At 38.1% G+C, this 14,926-nt stretch overlaps 1 long non-coding RNA gene across 1 annotated transcript; it reads left to right on the top strand.

Moving 5' to 3' along the window:
• Window positions 1–11,155: 11,155 nt before the first annotated feature.
• LOC107822741 (uncharacterized) lies at window positions 11,156–14,701 on the top strand. Its single transcript, XR_001656457.2, has 2 exons — window positions 11,156–11,928; window positions 14,433–14,701. It is a non-coding gene; the product is annotated as an uncharacterized LOC107822741 (long non-coding RNA).
• The last annotated feature ends 225 nt before the right edge of the window (window positions 14,702–14,926 follow it).

Here is a 14,926-nt window from a genome sequence, read left to right as displayed (position 1 = left end):
CAGCATAAATGACCTCAGTGGGTCTCAATAGAATAAGCATACAGCCTAAACATGGTTTCTAACATGGATCACAACCCAATTACTCTAGCACGTAAAAACTTTATGGATAGAAACAATGTTAGGTAACTACACAGTACCACAGAATCAACCGAGTCATAATTAAAACGGTGCATGCCCACATGCCCATCACCTAGCATGTGCGTCACCTCAACACCAAACACATAACATGTATATTAAGGGTTCATACCCTCAATATCAACTATAAAAGTGTTACTTACCTTGAACAAGCCGAATCTAATACCGAACAAACCAAACGATACTCCAGAAATGACATCCCGCTCGTACTGATCTCTGAACGGCTCGAAACCATACAAAACCAACTCAAAAACATCAAATAATGCCAAAGGAAACAAACCCAAATGATAAAGGTTGAATCTTTCATCAAAAACTCAAAGTTAACCAAAAAGTCAAACTCAGGACCGCACATCGGAACCCAACATAATACAAAAAAAACGACAATCCATTCAATTACGAGTCCAACCATACTAGTTTCACTCAAATCTGACTCTGAATCGATGTTCAAATTTCAGAATTCACTTTATGAACTTTTAGACAAAATCCTCAATTTCTCATTTGAAATCATCAAACAAATGCAAAAAACGAGGATAGATTCATAAAATATAATCAAACCCGAGTAGAAAACATTTACCCCAATCCATATGGTGAAAATCGCCTAAAATATTATCTCAATCTGAGCTCCATAGCTCCAAATATGCTTAAATGGCCGAAATCCCCGAAAATAAAGTACTTGTAATCTCTGAACAGAAATACCATTCGCGATCACGAAGAACAAACTCGACAGCCTCCAAAAATACCCTATGTGTTCGCTAAACTTCCCATGAGAACGCGATGACCACATGCACATGCACTACACGATTGCAACAAGACAAATGCGAACCCGAAGAAGAAATCTCCATTTCCCAACTTCTCAACAAAACTCTATGTGAACACGAGCTGACGAATGCCAACGCATTGCTCAGGCCTCCAAAGGTACATGAACGCGGTAGAACAGTCGCAAACACAAAGAAGGAAAAAGGCCAGCTCCCATAATACACTACGCGATCGTGATCCAATCTTCGTGATCACGAATAAGGCTTGAAACACCAGAAATCAGCAATGCCAAAGAACATGGAAATGATCTGAAACTCATCTGAACCCCTCGGGACCCTGCCTGAATATACCAACCAGTCCCATAACATAAGATGGACCTGCTCAAGGTCTTAAATAACCCGTAACAACATCAAAACCACGAATCACCCATCGAGTCGAACTTAATGAACTGTGAATCTTTTAACTTTCAAAACTCGTGTCGAACCATATCAAATCAACCCAGAATGAACTTAAATTTTGCACACAAGTTCCAAATGATATAATAAAGCTATTCCAATTTTTTGAACCACAATCCGAACCCGATATCATTAAAGTCAACTTCCGATCAAACTATGAACATCCCAAACCTTCAAATTGCCAACTTTCGCCAATTAGTACCGAAACCTTCTAGAAATATCCAAATGCACATCTGAGCATACACCCAAGTCCAAAATCACCATCCGGACCTAAAGAAACCATCAAAACTCCGACCCGAGGTCAAATACTCAAAAGTCAAATTTGGTCAACTCTTCCAACTTAAAGCTTCCTAGTTGAGTATCATTCTTTTAAATAAATTCTGAAACACCTGAAAAACCAAAACCGACATTACACACAAGTCATAATACATCATACAGAGCTACTCATACCTTCAAACTACCGAGCGAAGTGAAAACGTTCAAAACGACCAGTCGGGTCATTACAAGAAAAATAGTAAAACAATCTTTTACACGAATTTCTCAGTATAATAATTAGTGGATCAGTTCTAAATATAGGGGTAGCTAACATTGTATAGTGATACAGATAAAAAAGTTAAAGCCTATAAGTGGCAAAAATTTGAAGAGAAAAGGATCTTACTTCATCATAAAATGTGTCCAACTAATCTAATAATCTATGCCATTATCAACATTCCTTTCCGCCTTTGAGCCAAATTACATTTTTTTTCGTTTGCACTACAACTCTCGAGTCCTTGACTTTCAGCCTTTGTTTTCATTATTGTTCAACAACGTTTTAGAAAATGTTCCTCAATAAATCATATCACTTGGAAGTTGAAAGATCAAAGAAAGAACATAAATGATGTGGAAGCAGCAGTCCCTGACATACACAATTTATCAAGTTTGTTCAAAAGAATTATTACTCAATAAAAAAAGATAACAAAGGGGAAATTCTCGTCCACAAAAACTATAGAAATACACATGCAAGTAAATGGAATACCATTTGCAAAGAATATTGAATAGTTAAATCTAAGAACATTTTGCACTTAGCTGGTAACTCCTTGTAGACACAGTAATTCAGCTTCATTAGCTAGCAATGAAAGCACCAAACGATCAATTTTTGGAGCGAACCTCTCTTCACGCCATAGACCCCCTCTTATTGATGGCATCAATCCTCCCTTGTCATTACTATTGTAGATGACAATTTCCAAGAAAGAGCAGAGAACAAATAGGCATAACTCAGAATCAACATACTAAGAGAAAAGTTAGAGAAATTTTCATATGAATGCAGAAGCAAAGGCAATATGGAAGATGAGTGACAAAAAGAAAAAGAAATTAGTTGTGTACTTGAATATATTGAACATGAAGAAAGACCAAATTTTTGCATCTTTGCAATTGAATATTTTGAACATGAAAAAGACCAATTTTTTACATGTTATGTGTGAATTCATCTCGTGGAGTTCTGATTAATAGCCTGTTTGGCCAAGTTTCCTTTTGGCCAAATTTCTTTTTTTTTTTTTGCCAAAAGTACTTTTGGTCAAAAATTGAGGTGTTTGGCCAAGCTTTTGGAAGGAAAAAAGTGCTTTTGAGGAGAAGCAGAAGCAGTTTTGGAGAAGCAGAAAAAAGTAGTTTCTCTCCAAAAGCACTTTTTTGAGAAACACTTTTGAGAAAAATATACTTAGAAGTAGTTTTTTAAAGCTTGACCAGATACTAACTGCTACTCAGAAGTACTTTTTAATCTAATTAGTCAAATACAAGCTGTTTCTCACCAAAAGTACTTTTAAAAAAAATACTTCTCAAAATAAATTCATTTTTACAGCTTGGCCAAACGGGCTATAAGTTCCACTCCCACAGTTTTCTCTTTGAAACCCTAGGAGAAGAGAGTATTTCAAGTGACACAATTGTACACATGCTATTATCTGAGATTGGGAGGGAAGCGTGTCAATTACCATAAAATGAACCCAAATTAACGGTACAATGTACATTTGTATTTTGCACAATCAATTAGTACAGTGTTTGTCCCACCCAATTGTCTCTTTTAAAATATAGTATAGTAATGTAGTGTAAGAGAAATACTTTGAAATTTCAACAAAAGCAAATTTGATGCTGACGGAATTTGTCGGGAGATTGTAATGAATATCCACATCAAAGGTAGAAGAATTGGATTATGGAGGAAGACATCGCTTAATTTGAACTTTTTCCCTTAACTTGCTGTGTATAAGTTTACTACTTCTAAATGGGTAGAATACATCCAGTTCCTTAAAGTTGTCCATATATTTTACTTTGATATTTATTTTTAAGTCTATTTCATTTTAACACTTGACATTTACTGTGTCACTTATACACAAAATTCAATAAGCATCCAAACATAAAAAAAAATGCATGTAATTGTCACGACAGAGTGATGAATAAGATGAAGACACATGAATTTAGCCTAAATATTAAAAAAAACTTAAAAAGAAAAACAAAAATCCCACCCCATCCCTCGTCATCTTCCCCAACGACCCCCTCATTTGATCTTGGTTCCCGGCGACCCTATCCTCTGTTCCACCCTCTTTAGCAAAAATCCAAAATTCAGATGACAAACCCCACAGAATGATTACACATGCCGAGATTCACTTAAACTTTCCTTTTTCCTTCACACTTGAAAATTATTCATATGACTGTAAAATTTAAATCTTTTTTAGACTTTAATTTTGCAACAATGGCAGCTTCACAATTCCTCCACTATTTCACCTCATTTTAGCCAGATCAATTTTCCCTTCTTGAAATTGAAAAGAAGAAGCTCGAGATCTGTTATCTACACCTTAGACACACAATAATAATGGAGCGAAAGTGGATCTACCCATCAGCCATAGGTTCCATTATCTCCGTTTTCCCCTTACTTGTTACGACCCAAATTTCCCTCCGTATAATGTCGTGATGACAGCTAGTCACTAATACTAGGTAAGCTTAACATTTACTGATTTAAAAACAGAATTTAACCAGAAATAACTATTAAGCATGAAACTGAAATTTCTATAGTAAACCCATAATCCCAAGTGCAATACAATACTCAAAATCGGTAGTACAAGTCACAAGCTCTACTGAGTTTGCTAGAAAATTCCTAAGTAAAACTATTCCGGAATAGAAATAAACAGTACAAGTACAATATCAGAAAGTTACACCGAGGCCTGCGAACGCGACGACAGGTTTACCTTGAGTTTCCACAGCAAAACCCGAACAACTAGCTAGTGATCAAGCAACTCCGAAATACTTGGATCTGCACAAAATGTGCAGAAAGCCTAGCATGAGTGTGACAATATCTAATATTGTGCCCACATTACAATTCATAACCACAAGGATGACTCACGTGCCAAGAGCGTGACAATATCTAATATTCACACGGACTACTCAAGTGCCAACAATAACAACGACTCATGATCGCACGGACAACTCACGTGCCAATAGAACAACTCTCCCACAGAAGGCAAGAAAACGAGAGTACATGTAGATGGTCAATAACATCAGGATTCATCTACTTAAACCGATACGGGTGATTAATTACGTGTATGCTTGTGCAAGTGTTCTGTCATAATTCTAGTCAACAAGTAAGAGTAGACAATGAATGGCACATAAGAAATGATCACCATGAAATGTACAAGGTATAATTCACACAAGGTAGGTAAACAACTACACAAACATCAACAATAACAATTCCCCTAGGCCATCACAAACCATCACAAATATTCCCTGAAATAGACCACTTTGTCTCGCCACGTGCGCAATAATAAAGTAGATGCATGCCTTATCTCGCCGCACGTGCATAATAATATTCTCACATTGTCTCTCCATATGCGCAAACCCACATATATAGCCCGCTTTGTCACGTCGCATATGGAAATATCAATAATAACAACAGCACGGACAACTCATGTGAGAACACCCCGATAATCCTCTCAACAATACCACGGGTGCCAAAACATAACAACACAATAAAATGACACTCACAACATGTGCCCATATGTCACAACATTTTCACAAAACAGTTTCAATACCACAAACACGTATATCCCTGGGCTCAACAACATTGAGTATAACAATAATAACAACAACAATAACACGAAAATATGACAAGTAAATCAACACAAGAACTTCAGAACACAAAGAAACGGAAGAACGAGCTCACAAAGAAAGACACAACAGGGAATAATGGTCTCAACAAGAATGGCTCAACAAGGGGAGAGATAATGTGCAACAATGATTCCACCTAAGTACAACTCGACGATAAAAGAGATAGCATGAATCAATGATTCCGAATAAGGATAAGTCAACAATGAAAGGGATAATAAAACTTCAATTAAGGTTGAGCAGTTATGGAAGAGATAATAATAACTTCAATTAAGGTTAAACAATTACGGAAAAGATAATAATAAATTCAATTAAGGTTAAGCAATTACGAAAAGGATAGCATGGTAATAAGAGAGGCGACAACTTTAATTAAGGCATATAAGATTTTATTGGCAACAAGGGTAGAACATTAATCGATCAACATTAAATAAGACACGCAAGGATAAATTTAGTAAGTGGAGGATTTAACGTGATAAGACAACTTCATTTTTAATGGACATAAGAACCTAAGAGCCTAAAATGATCAAATTCCCACAAATAAGCCCGAGTACGTACTCATCACCTTGCGTACACGACCTTCATATGACACAATTAGCACAAATGACTCAAATCCTAAGGGGCAGTTCCCTCGCACAAAGTTAGGCAAGATATTTACCTCAAAGAAGCTAGACCGACACTCTAAATGGCCTTCTCGTGTGAAGCAACTTTCGAACGGCTCAAATCTAGCCAAAATAACATAACATCATATATAAGAATTATAGGAAACAATTCCGGATGATAAAGCTTCGATCTTGAAAAAAAATAAAAAGTCAACCCCAAGCCCGTATCTCGGAACCCGACCAAAATTATAAAATTCGAACACCCATTTAATAACGAGCAACCATACAAGAATTACTCAAATTCGACCTCTAATCACCTTTCAAATCTCCAAAGTTTAGTTTGAGAAGTTTTCACAATTTCTCCCTAAATTTCCAACTTAAATCATTAATTTAATGAAGAAAATGACAATGGATTCATGAAATATAATAAGATTCTCGTAAAGAACACTTACCCCAATGAATTCCTTGAAAAACCCACAAAAATGATCATTAACCGAGCTTCCTAGGTCCAAAAATGAGTAATGAAATCAAAACCTTGAATTGGGAATTAATATTTGCTGCCCAGAAATTTGCACATCGTGATCGCAAAGAAGGAACAACTATTGCCCAAAAAATGTACTGCGCGATCGCGAAGGAATGCATGTGATCACGAAGAAGAAGAAAATATCAGCTGCTAATGATGTGCTATGCGAACGTGACGAAGGAGAACTCACATGTACGCGATCGCGAAACACTCCCTGGGCACGCGAAGAAGGAAGTCTACCAGCCACAGGAACATGCTAAGCTAAAGCGGTTTGAACCTTGCGATCGCGTATAAGTGAACACCAGATATCAGATCAACCATTCCAAAACATAAGAAAATGGCTCGTAGCCCATCTGAAACACACTCGAGGACCCCGAGATCCCGTTGAAATATACCAACAAGTTCCATAACATAACGCGGACCTGCTCGAGGCACCAAATCACATCAAACAATGCCAAAACTACAAATCGCACCTCAAATCGAACTTATGAACTTTCAACTTCTACAACTCACACCGAAACATATCAAAACAACGCGGAATGACATCAAATTTTGCCTGCAAGTTCCAAATGATATAACAGAGCTAATCCAACTCTCAGAATCACAATCCAAGCCCGATATCAACAAAGTCAACTCCCTGTCAAACCTTAACCTTCCAAAACTTCAACTCTTCCAATTTTGGTCAAATTGCATCAACTTAACCAACAGACCTCCAAATCCAAATATGGATACTTTCCTATATCCAAAATCACCATACGTAACTATTGGAATCATCAAAACACTATTTCGGAGTCGTCTACACAAAAGTCAAACTCTGATTAACCCTTACCGCGTTAGCTTCTAAAACAAGAGTTGTCCTTCTAAACCCATCCTGAAACATCTGAAAATCGAACTCGACCACGCACGCAAGCCATAATACATAATACAGAGCTACTTGAGGCCTTAATCCACCGAACGGGATGCAAATTCTCAAAATGACCGGTCGGGTTGTTACATTCTCCCCCTCTTAAACAAACGTTCGTTCTCGAACATGCCAAAAACCATTCTGAAGTCATCAATTCACTGAACGAACTTATCATATATATACTCGCGGGTGACCCCACATTACCCCAATCCACATAGGCCTGTCAACACCATCTTAACTGAAAATTATTCCTTCCATCCACACTGGCAAACCATAGAACCAAATTTCTCACTATCCGATCATTCCCAAAGGACCCAATTTCCATATATACACATGATATCAACCTCAACCAGCTGCAACAACTCATGCCTACACCCACACAGTACAACCACACGACGTAACACCTCACACATATGCCCATAACAATACTCTAGCCACAATAGATGCCCATAATCAAATCCAGCACTGACGAATAACCTCATCTCAGCTAAAACCTCTTCCCAGACCTTCACAATGCTAACAATGATGCAAGAAACATGAGGATCTCATAACCATTCACTCGAATCAATATGTCACATCTAACGCCACCTACGCACACACCTCGCAAGCTAAAACCCAATAAGCACCATGCAAAAAAGAATGACCTAATATACAAGAAGACACGTGAGAGAATTATCAAACAAGCCTGGCAAACACAACTCCCTGTCAGTATCATACTACGAATCAATTCCACAATGAAGAATAAAAGTATATGAACAAATCACAAGGATCTCATCCTAATATAACCGGCCCGCGGCCCAGTTCAAACATATCAAATAACATGAAGATGCGAGGATCCCATCCTCAACTCTGAATCACAAGTAGCACACACATCATACCAACTGAAACCTTCCACTAATTCAATTCCGCTAAAAAAATCACAACATATACCGGATCCCTATACCGGTAGAGCATCCAAATTACAAATCGTAACCAACCACCTAGAAATCACATCAAAACATATTGTAATGGGTAAACGAAAGTCACTTCTAGTCTCATAGCTCTCAATAATGAATGAAATAAAATGACAGACATGATCTACCACTATAGAATCTCCTAATAGAGGTAAACACATATACAAAGTACAAAATCACAAAGCTCACCCATATGTGAAGCAAAATAAGAGGACTCCCACCGATAAAGAGAACAGAAACAAAATACGAATGATGTTCGTCTATAACAAACTAAAACCATAGCTGTACAACATCATCTGGTAAAACGGCCTCAACCCTACCATAGAAATCACATCAATGGGCCAGGTCCCCCTCTTGGGCGCCCTCCACTCATTTGACCTGTACCCCAAGCTGGCAATGCAGGGATATCAGTAACTGGAGCATAACTCATAGTCTGAATACCTCGCTGTGACACCTCTGTCTGGAGTCTGGGAAAATATGTCACCATGTGGTTGGTATCTCCACACTCAAAGAAACTTCTTCGCTGGCGTGGATGTGGAAGTTGTTCGGTACGGTTACCCTAAGACCCATGGGTACCTAAAACACAATGCGAAGGATGAAGTGTAAACTAACCGGCTGACCCATAAAACCTCTACCATGTCGTACCCTACCCTCAAAGTAGGGAACAATAGATCATCCTGCTCTACGAGGCCTCTTAGCCTTCTTGTCCTCTCTCTACTGACCCCACATTCCCTTTAATCGGCGAGCAATCTCTACCACCGGCTAAAATGGAACATCCGACTCCAACTCCCGAGCCATGCTAAAACAGATATCATGACTGAACCCCTCAATGAACCTGCTGACTCGTTTTCTAACTGTAGAAACTAAAGTGGGTGCATGTCTGGACAAATCGCTGGATCTAACGGCATACTCTGACACTAACATAGTACCCTGACACAATTGCTCAAACTCCGTGAGCCATGTATCCCGAAGGTTCTAGGAACAAACTCTCTCAAGAATACCTCTGAAAACTGAGTCTATGAAAGTGATGTTGTATTTGTCGGGCTACCAACTCGTATGCTTGCCACCACTGATATGCCGCTCCCATAAGCTGGAACGTAGTAAAAGCAACCCTACTTGCCTCCACAATACCCATAGTGTTGAAAATATGATGGAACTCTTCAAGAAAACCACGAGACTCCTCTGAAGCCAAACCACTGAAAGTAGGAGGGTGATACTTCTTGAACCTTGCAAGTCTAAGATGTTCCTCCTCATATGTTGTTGCCCTAACCACAGGCTGAACTAGAACAACAAGTTGTTCGGCACCACACCCAGAACCTTACCAATGTGAGCCTACTGCTCTGGAGTATAGGTGGCGGGAGTTTGAGCTCCTCCCCCTGTTTGTGAAGTAGTCGTACAACCGGAATCAACCCCGCCTGAGCGAATGTTCAAACATGCTCGGGAACTTTGGTAAAGTCTTTTGAAGTCCCAAGGTAGCAACAGGCGGCTCCGGTACCTGTCCCACAATAGGAGCTACTGGCGGCTCCTCAATTGCTGCTCTGATAGGTGCTCTAGCTGTAGCACGTGCTTCTCCTCTGCCTCTGTCTCTGCCTCTTCCCCCTAGAAACGCTGGCTCTAGGGCAACGTCATCAATGACTGTAGCTCATATCCTCACCATCTGTGAGAGAATATAATGACAAAGGCTCAAACTCCGAGATTAATAAACTCGCACAATAGGAATGAAGGAAGTGAAACTATCCTAATAATTATGTAGCCTCTTGAAGATAAGTACAGACATCACCGATCCATAAGACTCTACTAAACTCTCTTATGACTCGTAGCAACTATGAACCTAAAGCTCAGATACCAACTTGTCACGGCCCCAATTTACCTCTGTAGGATGTCATGATGACACCTAATCACTAATTCTATGTAAGCCTAACACTTACTGAATTAAAGACATAATTTGACAAGAAATAACTATTAAGCATGAAACTGAAATTTCTGTAGTAAACCCATAATCCCAAGTGCAATACAAAACCCAAAACTGGTAGTACAAGCCATAAGCTCTATTGAGTTTGCTAGAAAATCCTTAAGTACAACCGTTCTAGAATAGAAATAAATAGTACAAGTACAATATGAGAAGGTGACTCTGAGGCCTGCGAACACGACGACATGTTTATCTTGAGTCTCCATAGCAAAACCCGAACAACTAGCTAGTGATCAACCAACTCTGAAATACCTGGATCTGCACAAAAATATGCATAAAGCCTAGCATGAGTACACCATAGCGGTACCTAGTAAGTATTAAGACAAACATCGGTGGAGTAGTACCGAGGGACAGTTGTAGACATGTAATTTTTGACTCTCCCCAAGATTTTACATATTTTAGCGTTTAGATATTTAGTTTATGCCTAATATTGCTATTTTACCTAATTTGAACTATTTTACTTTATTTTAAGGCCAAAAACTGAAAATTACAAAAATAGTTCCATATTTCCATATTTAATTCACGTATTAGATATTTTTGGAAGGATAATATTATTTTGAACCAACTTTATTTTAATATAAAAATTGAACACTAAAAAAATAGTTTCAACTTAATTTTAATTTTATTTGAATATTAATAGTTTATTAAAATCAATTAGTAAGAGTAATTTTATATCTTTTATAAGTATTCATATTACTTTAAAAAAATTGAATTTTCAGCTTTCATAGCCCATTTTTTGTAGGAAACTAGAGCCCAATTTTGAATCCCAAATCTTGTTAGCCCAACCCTAAAAGAACCTTCGGCCATTCCTTCTTCTTCATGGAACAAAAACCCTACACATGAGAGAAGAGGGGAGACCTAAAAAAACACCATAGCCAGACCCAACTTCTCTTCAACCGAGAGGAGTCATTTCTGATAAAAAAAAACCCAGTGTTCTTCTGCCTCTCGACAACACCACTCGAGCCTTACCATAAAAACAAAAATCAGCAGCAGCCATCACCTTGAATGGAGACCTAGACCTAGACTCTAAGCAAAAGCGGCAGATTTCATAAGGAGGAGGAGACCATTGTCTCCAATTCAAGAGAACAAAATAATTCCAAAAAGCTTGAAAACGGCAGTCACGACCCCTCCATACACCCATCACATCCAGTCATAGAGCCTAATTAAAAAAAATGTGAAAAATTGGAAAGATATCACCATCCAGATTGTAGCCAAATTTTCCACCTTATCGTCTACTTCTTTGGAGTCGACAGTTAGTGATTCGTTCACTTCTCCTTACCTTGCTATCCACATTTGTTGTCAAGAGGATGTAGTTGTTTCCTCATGAGAATCTGCTGCGCCCATCGACTGCTACATTCTCTGTTATTGTAGCAACTTTGAATGTCCGGCTCTATTTGTAGTTCGAATGTCCGGTCGTTGGTTTTTGCTCAGTTCTGGATCTGTTTGAGAACATTGATTGTTCAACTTTTGGAATGGCAACATTGAAGACAACGATTTAATCACCTTGAGGTCCAATCTTTCACCCTTTATTCACTTTATTTCTTTTTACCTTTATGTGTTATTTGTGATGGTATGAATCTGCAATCTTCCCTTTTAATTTTATTAGTTAGTTTGGATTTTATACATGTCGTATGTGGTTGTGCTGAAACCTAGCCAAAGCAAATAAATGAGCTACTAGTCATTAACTTGAATTGGACAAATTGGGCTGCTAGTCGTTGGATTAAAGAGAACAATTTCAAGGGATGTACTTTAAAATAAGGTTTGGCCTAAAAGTTATAGAATGAGGTAAAACATAAGTTGTTGTATTTCAAATTTCATATTTACATAGATCTATTTACTTTGATACCGCTAGGAGCATGCTAGGCCGTCAATGCTTGGGTAGGCAAGTCTTAAGATTTTGTTAGTTTTGAGGCGAGAGGTTGTTCCCTTAGTTAAATTTATCCGGAAAATTCCCCGTATAATTTGTATATATTTTATCCGGGGTACGCCCCGAAGTACTTGTATTTGGAGGCCCAAAGTGGAACTCGTAGTATTTTTATTGTTATTTTTATTTTTCTTTTATTAGGCAGGAACGACCTCAAGCCTCTTTCGTGTTTGCTTTCCCTTTTTCTGTGTTTATTATCTCAATTGGATATTTTAAAATCCAATTAGATCGAGTACGCAACCGTGACTTTCACGGGACTTGGGGAGTGCCTAACACCTTATCCCCGAGTCAAATGAACCCCCTTACCCGAATCTCTGGTGCAGACTTAATTTGGAGTCTCAAGTGTTTTGAAAGGAAAAAATTATTTTTAGAAAAATGGTGACCCGACACACCAAAATCAAATGTCAGGTGGCGACGCTGAGTTATTTTCCTTTTGAATACAATTTTTGTCACGTTCTAATTGGAAAACCCTTTTCAAGCTTTACAAATCCTTTTATTAATTTAAGAGGGTTTAGTGAAGGTTCTGTTAAAAAAGGGGGTGTGACATCTCTGGCGACTCTGCTGGGACTTGCAGGTTCGAGCTGGTACTTGATCTTGTTAGCTTTTAGGATATTCGGTTGAGGTTTTTGTTTTCTTTATTTGCTTTGCTTTTTTGCTTTGTTTGTCTTATTTCCTTGTTTTATTGGTTATTTGTTTATCACTTTTAATGATTTACTGCTTTATAAACTGTCATCATTTGCATAACCATGGGTCTTCTTTCTGCAACAAGTCTCGGAGTACGCGTCGCGTGCACGAACTCTTTGTTGAGTCACCCTTAATTTAGGAGGGGGGGCCGTCGGACGTATGGAGTGGGTGGAAAGCTTGAGCAGGGTGGAAAGCTTAAGCAGCCACCATCGACCATACGCTCCCCCGAATTACCTTGTTAGTGGACCCCAAACTTAGGTCAGCCTTTTGTTTATTTTTATTTGCATTATGTTATTTAGACCTAGCAGGGCTCGGTCCCAGGAACCGTGTCCCTTTATAGGAAGTCTATCCAAATTTTGTCAAAAATGGGCCCGTGGCCCAAACAGACATCCAATCATCCCTATGTGATAAATGTTGCATCTACGAGGGTAGAAAGGTCATTTGACGGATCGATGTTTTGGAAAGAAGGGTAAAAAATGAAGCAAGTAGGGCCCAATTATATTTTTCTTTCACAACTTTTTCAAGAAAAAAAAATGAAAAATGAAAATTCCAAAAAGATTTTGCACTTTCCCACAAAAAAATCAAAAAAAAAAAAAAGAAAGATAAAGAAAATCCAAAAAGATTTTACACTCTCCCACCATTTTCCAAAAATTCAAAAAAAAAAGGGAGAAAAAGAAAATCCAAAAAGATTTTACAAAGATTTCACAATTTTCATCATTTTCCAAAAATTCAAAAAGGGAGAAAAAGAAAATCCAAAAAGATTTTACATTTTTCATCATTTCTCAAAAAGACAAAAAAATATGATTTTCCAAATTAGTTGCATTTTTTTAAAGGCTTTCTCCCATGTCCAGTCTTCCTGAACTATGTGAACCTGATTCTCGTCTTTCGGGGCGGGATACGTAGGCAACCCACATAGGATCCGGTCTTCCTAATAAGTCTTAGGTTCTTGGCTTTGTGGGGTCTTAGCCAAATCTTGCATGTCTAGCCACTTTTGGCCACATGGGTCATTCTTGCAAAATGAGGTCGTTTTCGCAAAAGTGGTTCATTGACCCATGTCTCAGCATCCTGAGATCGCACTAAGCGTCCCGCTACCTTAAGGTCCGTCCTTTTGAGTTTGCATCTTTAGCCGTTTCGGGCCATATCGATCATTTTTGCAAAATGGGGCATTTTTGCAAATTAATTTTGGGCCATGATGTTCAGAGTTTGAATCCATAAAAGCCTTAGTGAGGCATTTTCCTTGTCCATGAGGTCAATCTTGTTGAGTTTGCATTAATAGCCACTCTTGGCCATGCAGGTTAATTTTCAAAAATAGCCCAATCTTGTCTTGCGTATGTCTAATAGGAGGTGTGGTCTCACATAGTGTCTCGGGTCATTTAATCTGTTTGGTCTTATTTTTCTCATTCAGGTATGGATTCATTTACCAGAGCTCGAGCACAACAGATACCCCGAGACCATCACATTTGGGAGCTGTTTGAGAAGACTTTTTATTTTTGAGTCTGTTTTATATTATTTTTTGCTTTCTAGTCTTGTATGGTTGTATTCAGTCTTTTAGTTGGTGTAACAGTTTGTCATAGTATAGTTGAGGTTGTCAAGTCTCGCGTCATCATATTTCTTGTTTTGTATTTGAAAAACTAAAAAAATTATAAATTAAAAATCCAAAAGATTTTTGTTTTAGTTTATTTTGTCTATTACTTTTTTCAAAACTACGCTTGATCTGATTCATGAGGGGCATGATACGTAGGCAACCTACATAGGGTTCGATCGAATCATGTTTTTTCAAAAAATCAAAAAAAAAAAAAAAGAATGAGTTTGCGGGACATGAGAAATGAGAGGAAAGAACCACCCTCTGTTATCATATCATATGATCTTCGTACCCGCGAAGCCATTCTAGAACCATTA

The sequence above is a fragment of the Nicotiana tabacum genome, chromosome 6 (assembly GCF_000715075.1).
Source record: "Nicotiana tabacum cultivar K326 chromosome 6, ASM71507v2, whole genome shotgun sequence".
In the NCBI taxonomy this organism is placed as follows: domain Eukaryota; kingdom Viridiplantae; phylum Streptophyta; class Magnoliopsida; order Solanales; family Solanaceae; genus Nicotiana; species Nicotiana tabacum.
This window is presented reverse-complemented; position numbering and strand designations above follow the sequence as displayed.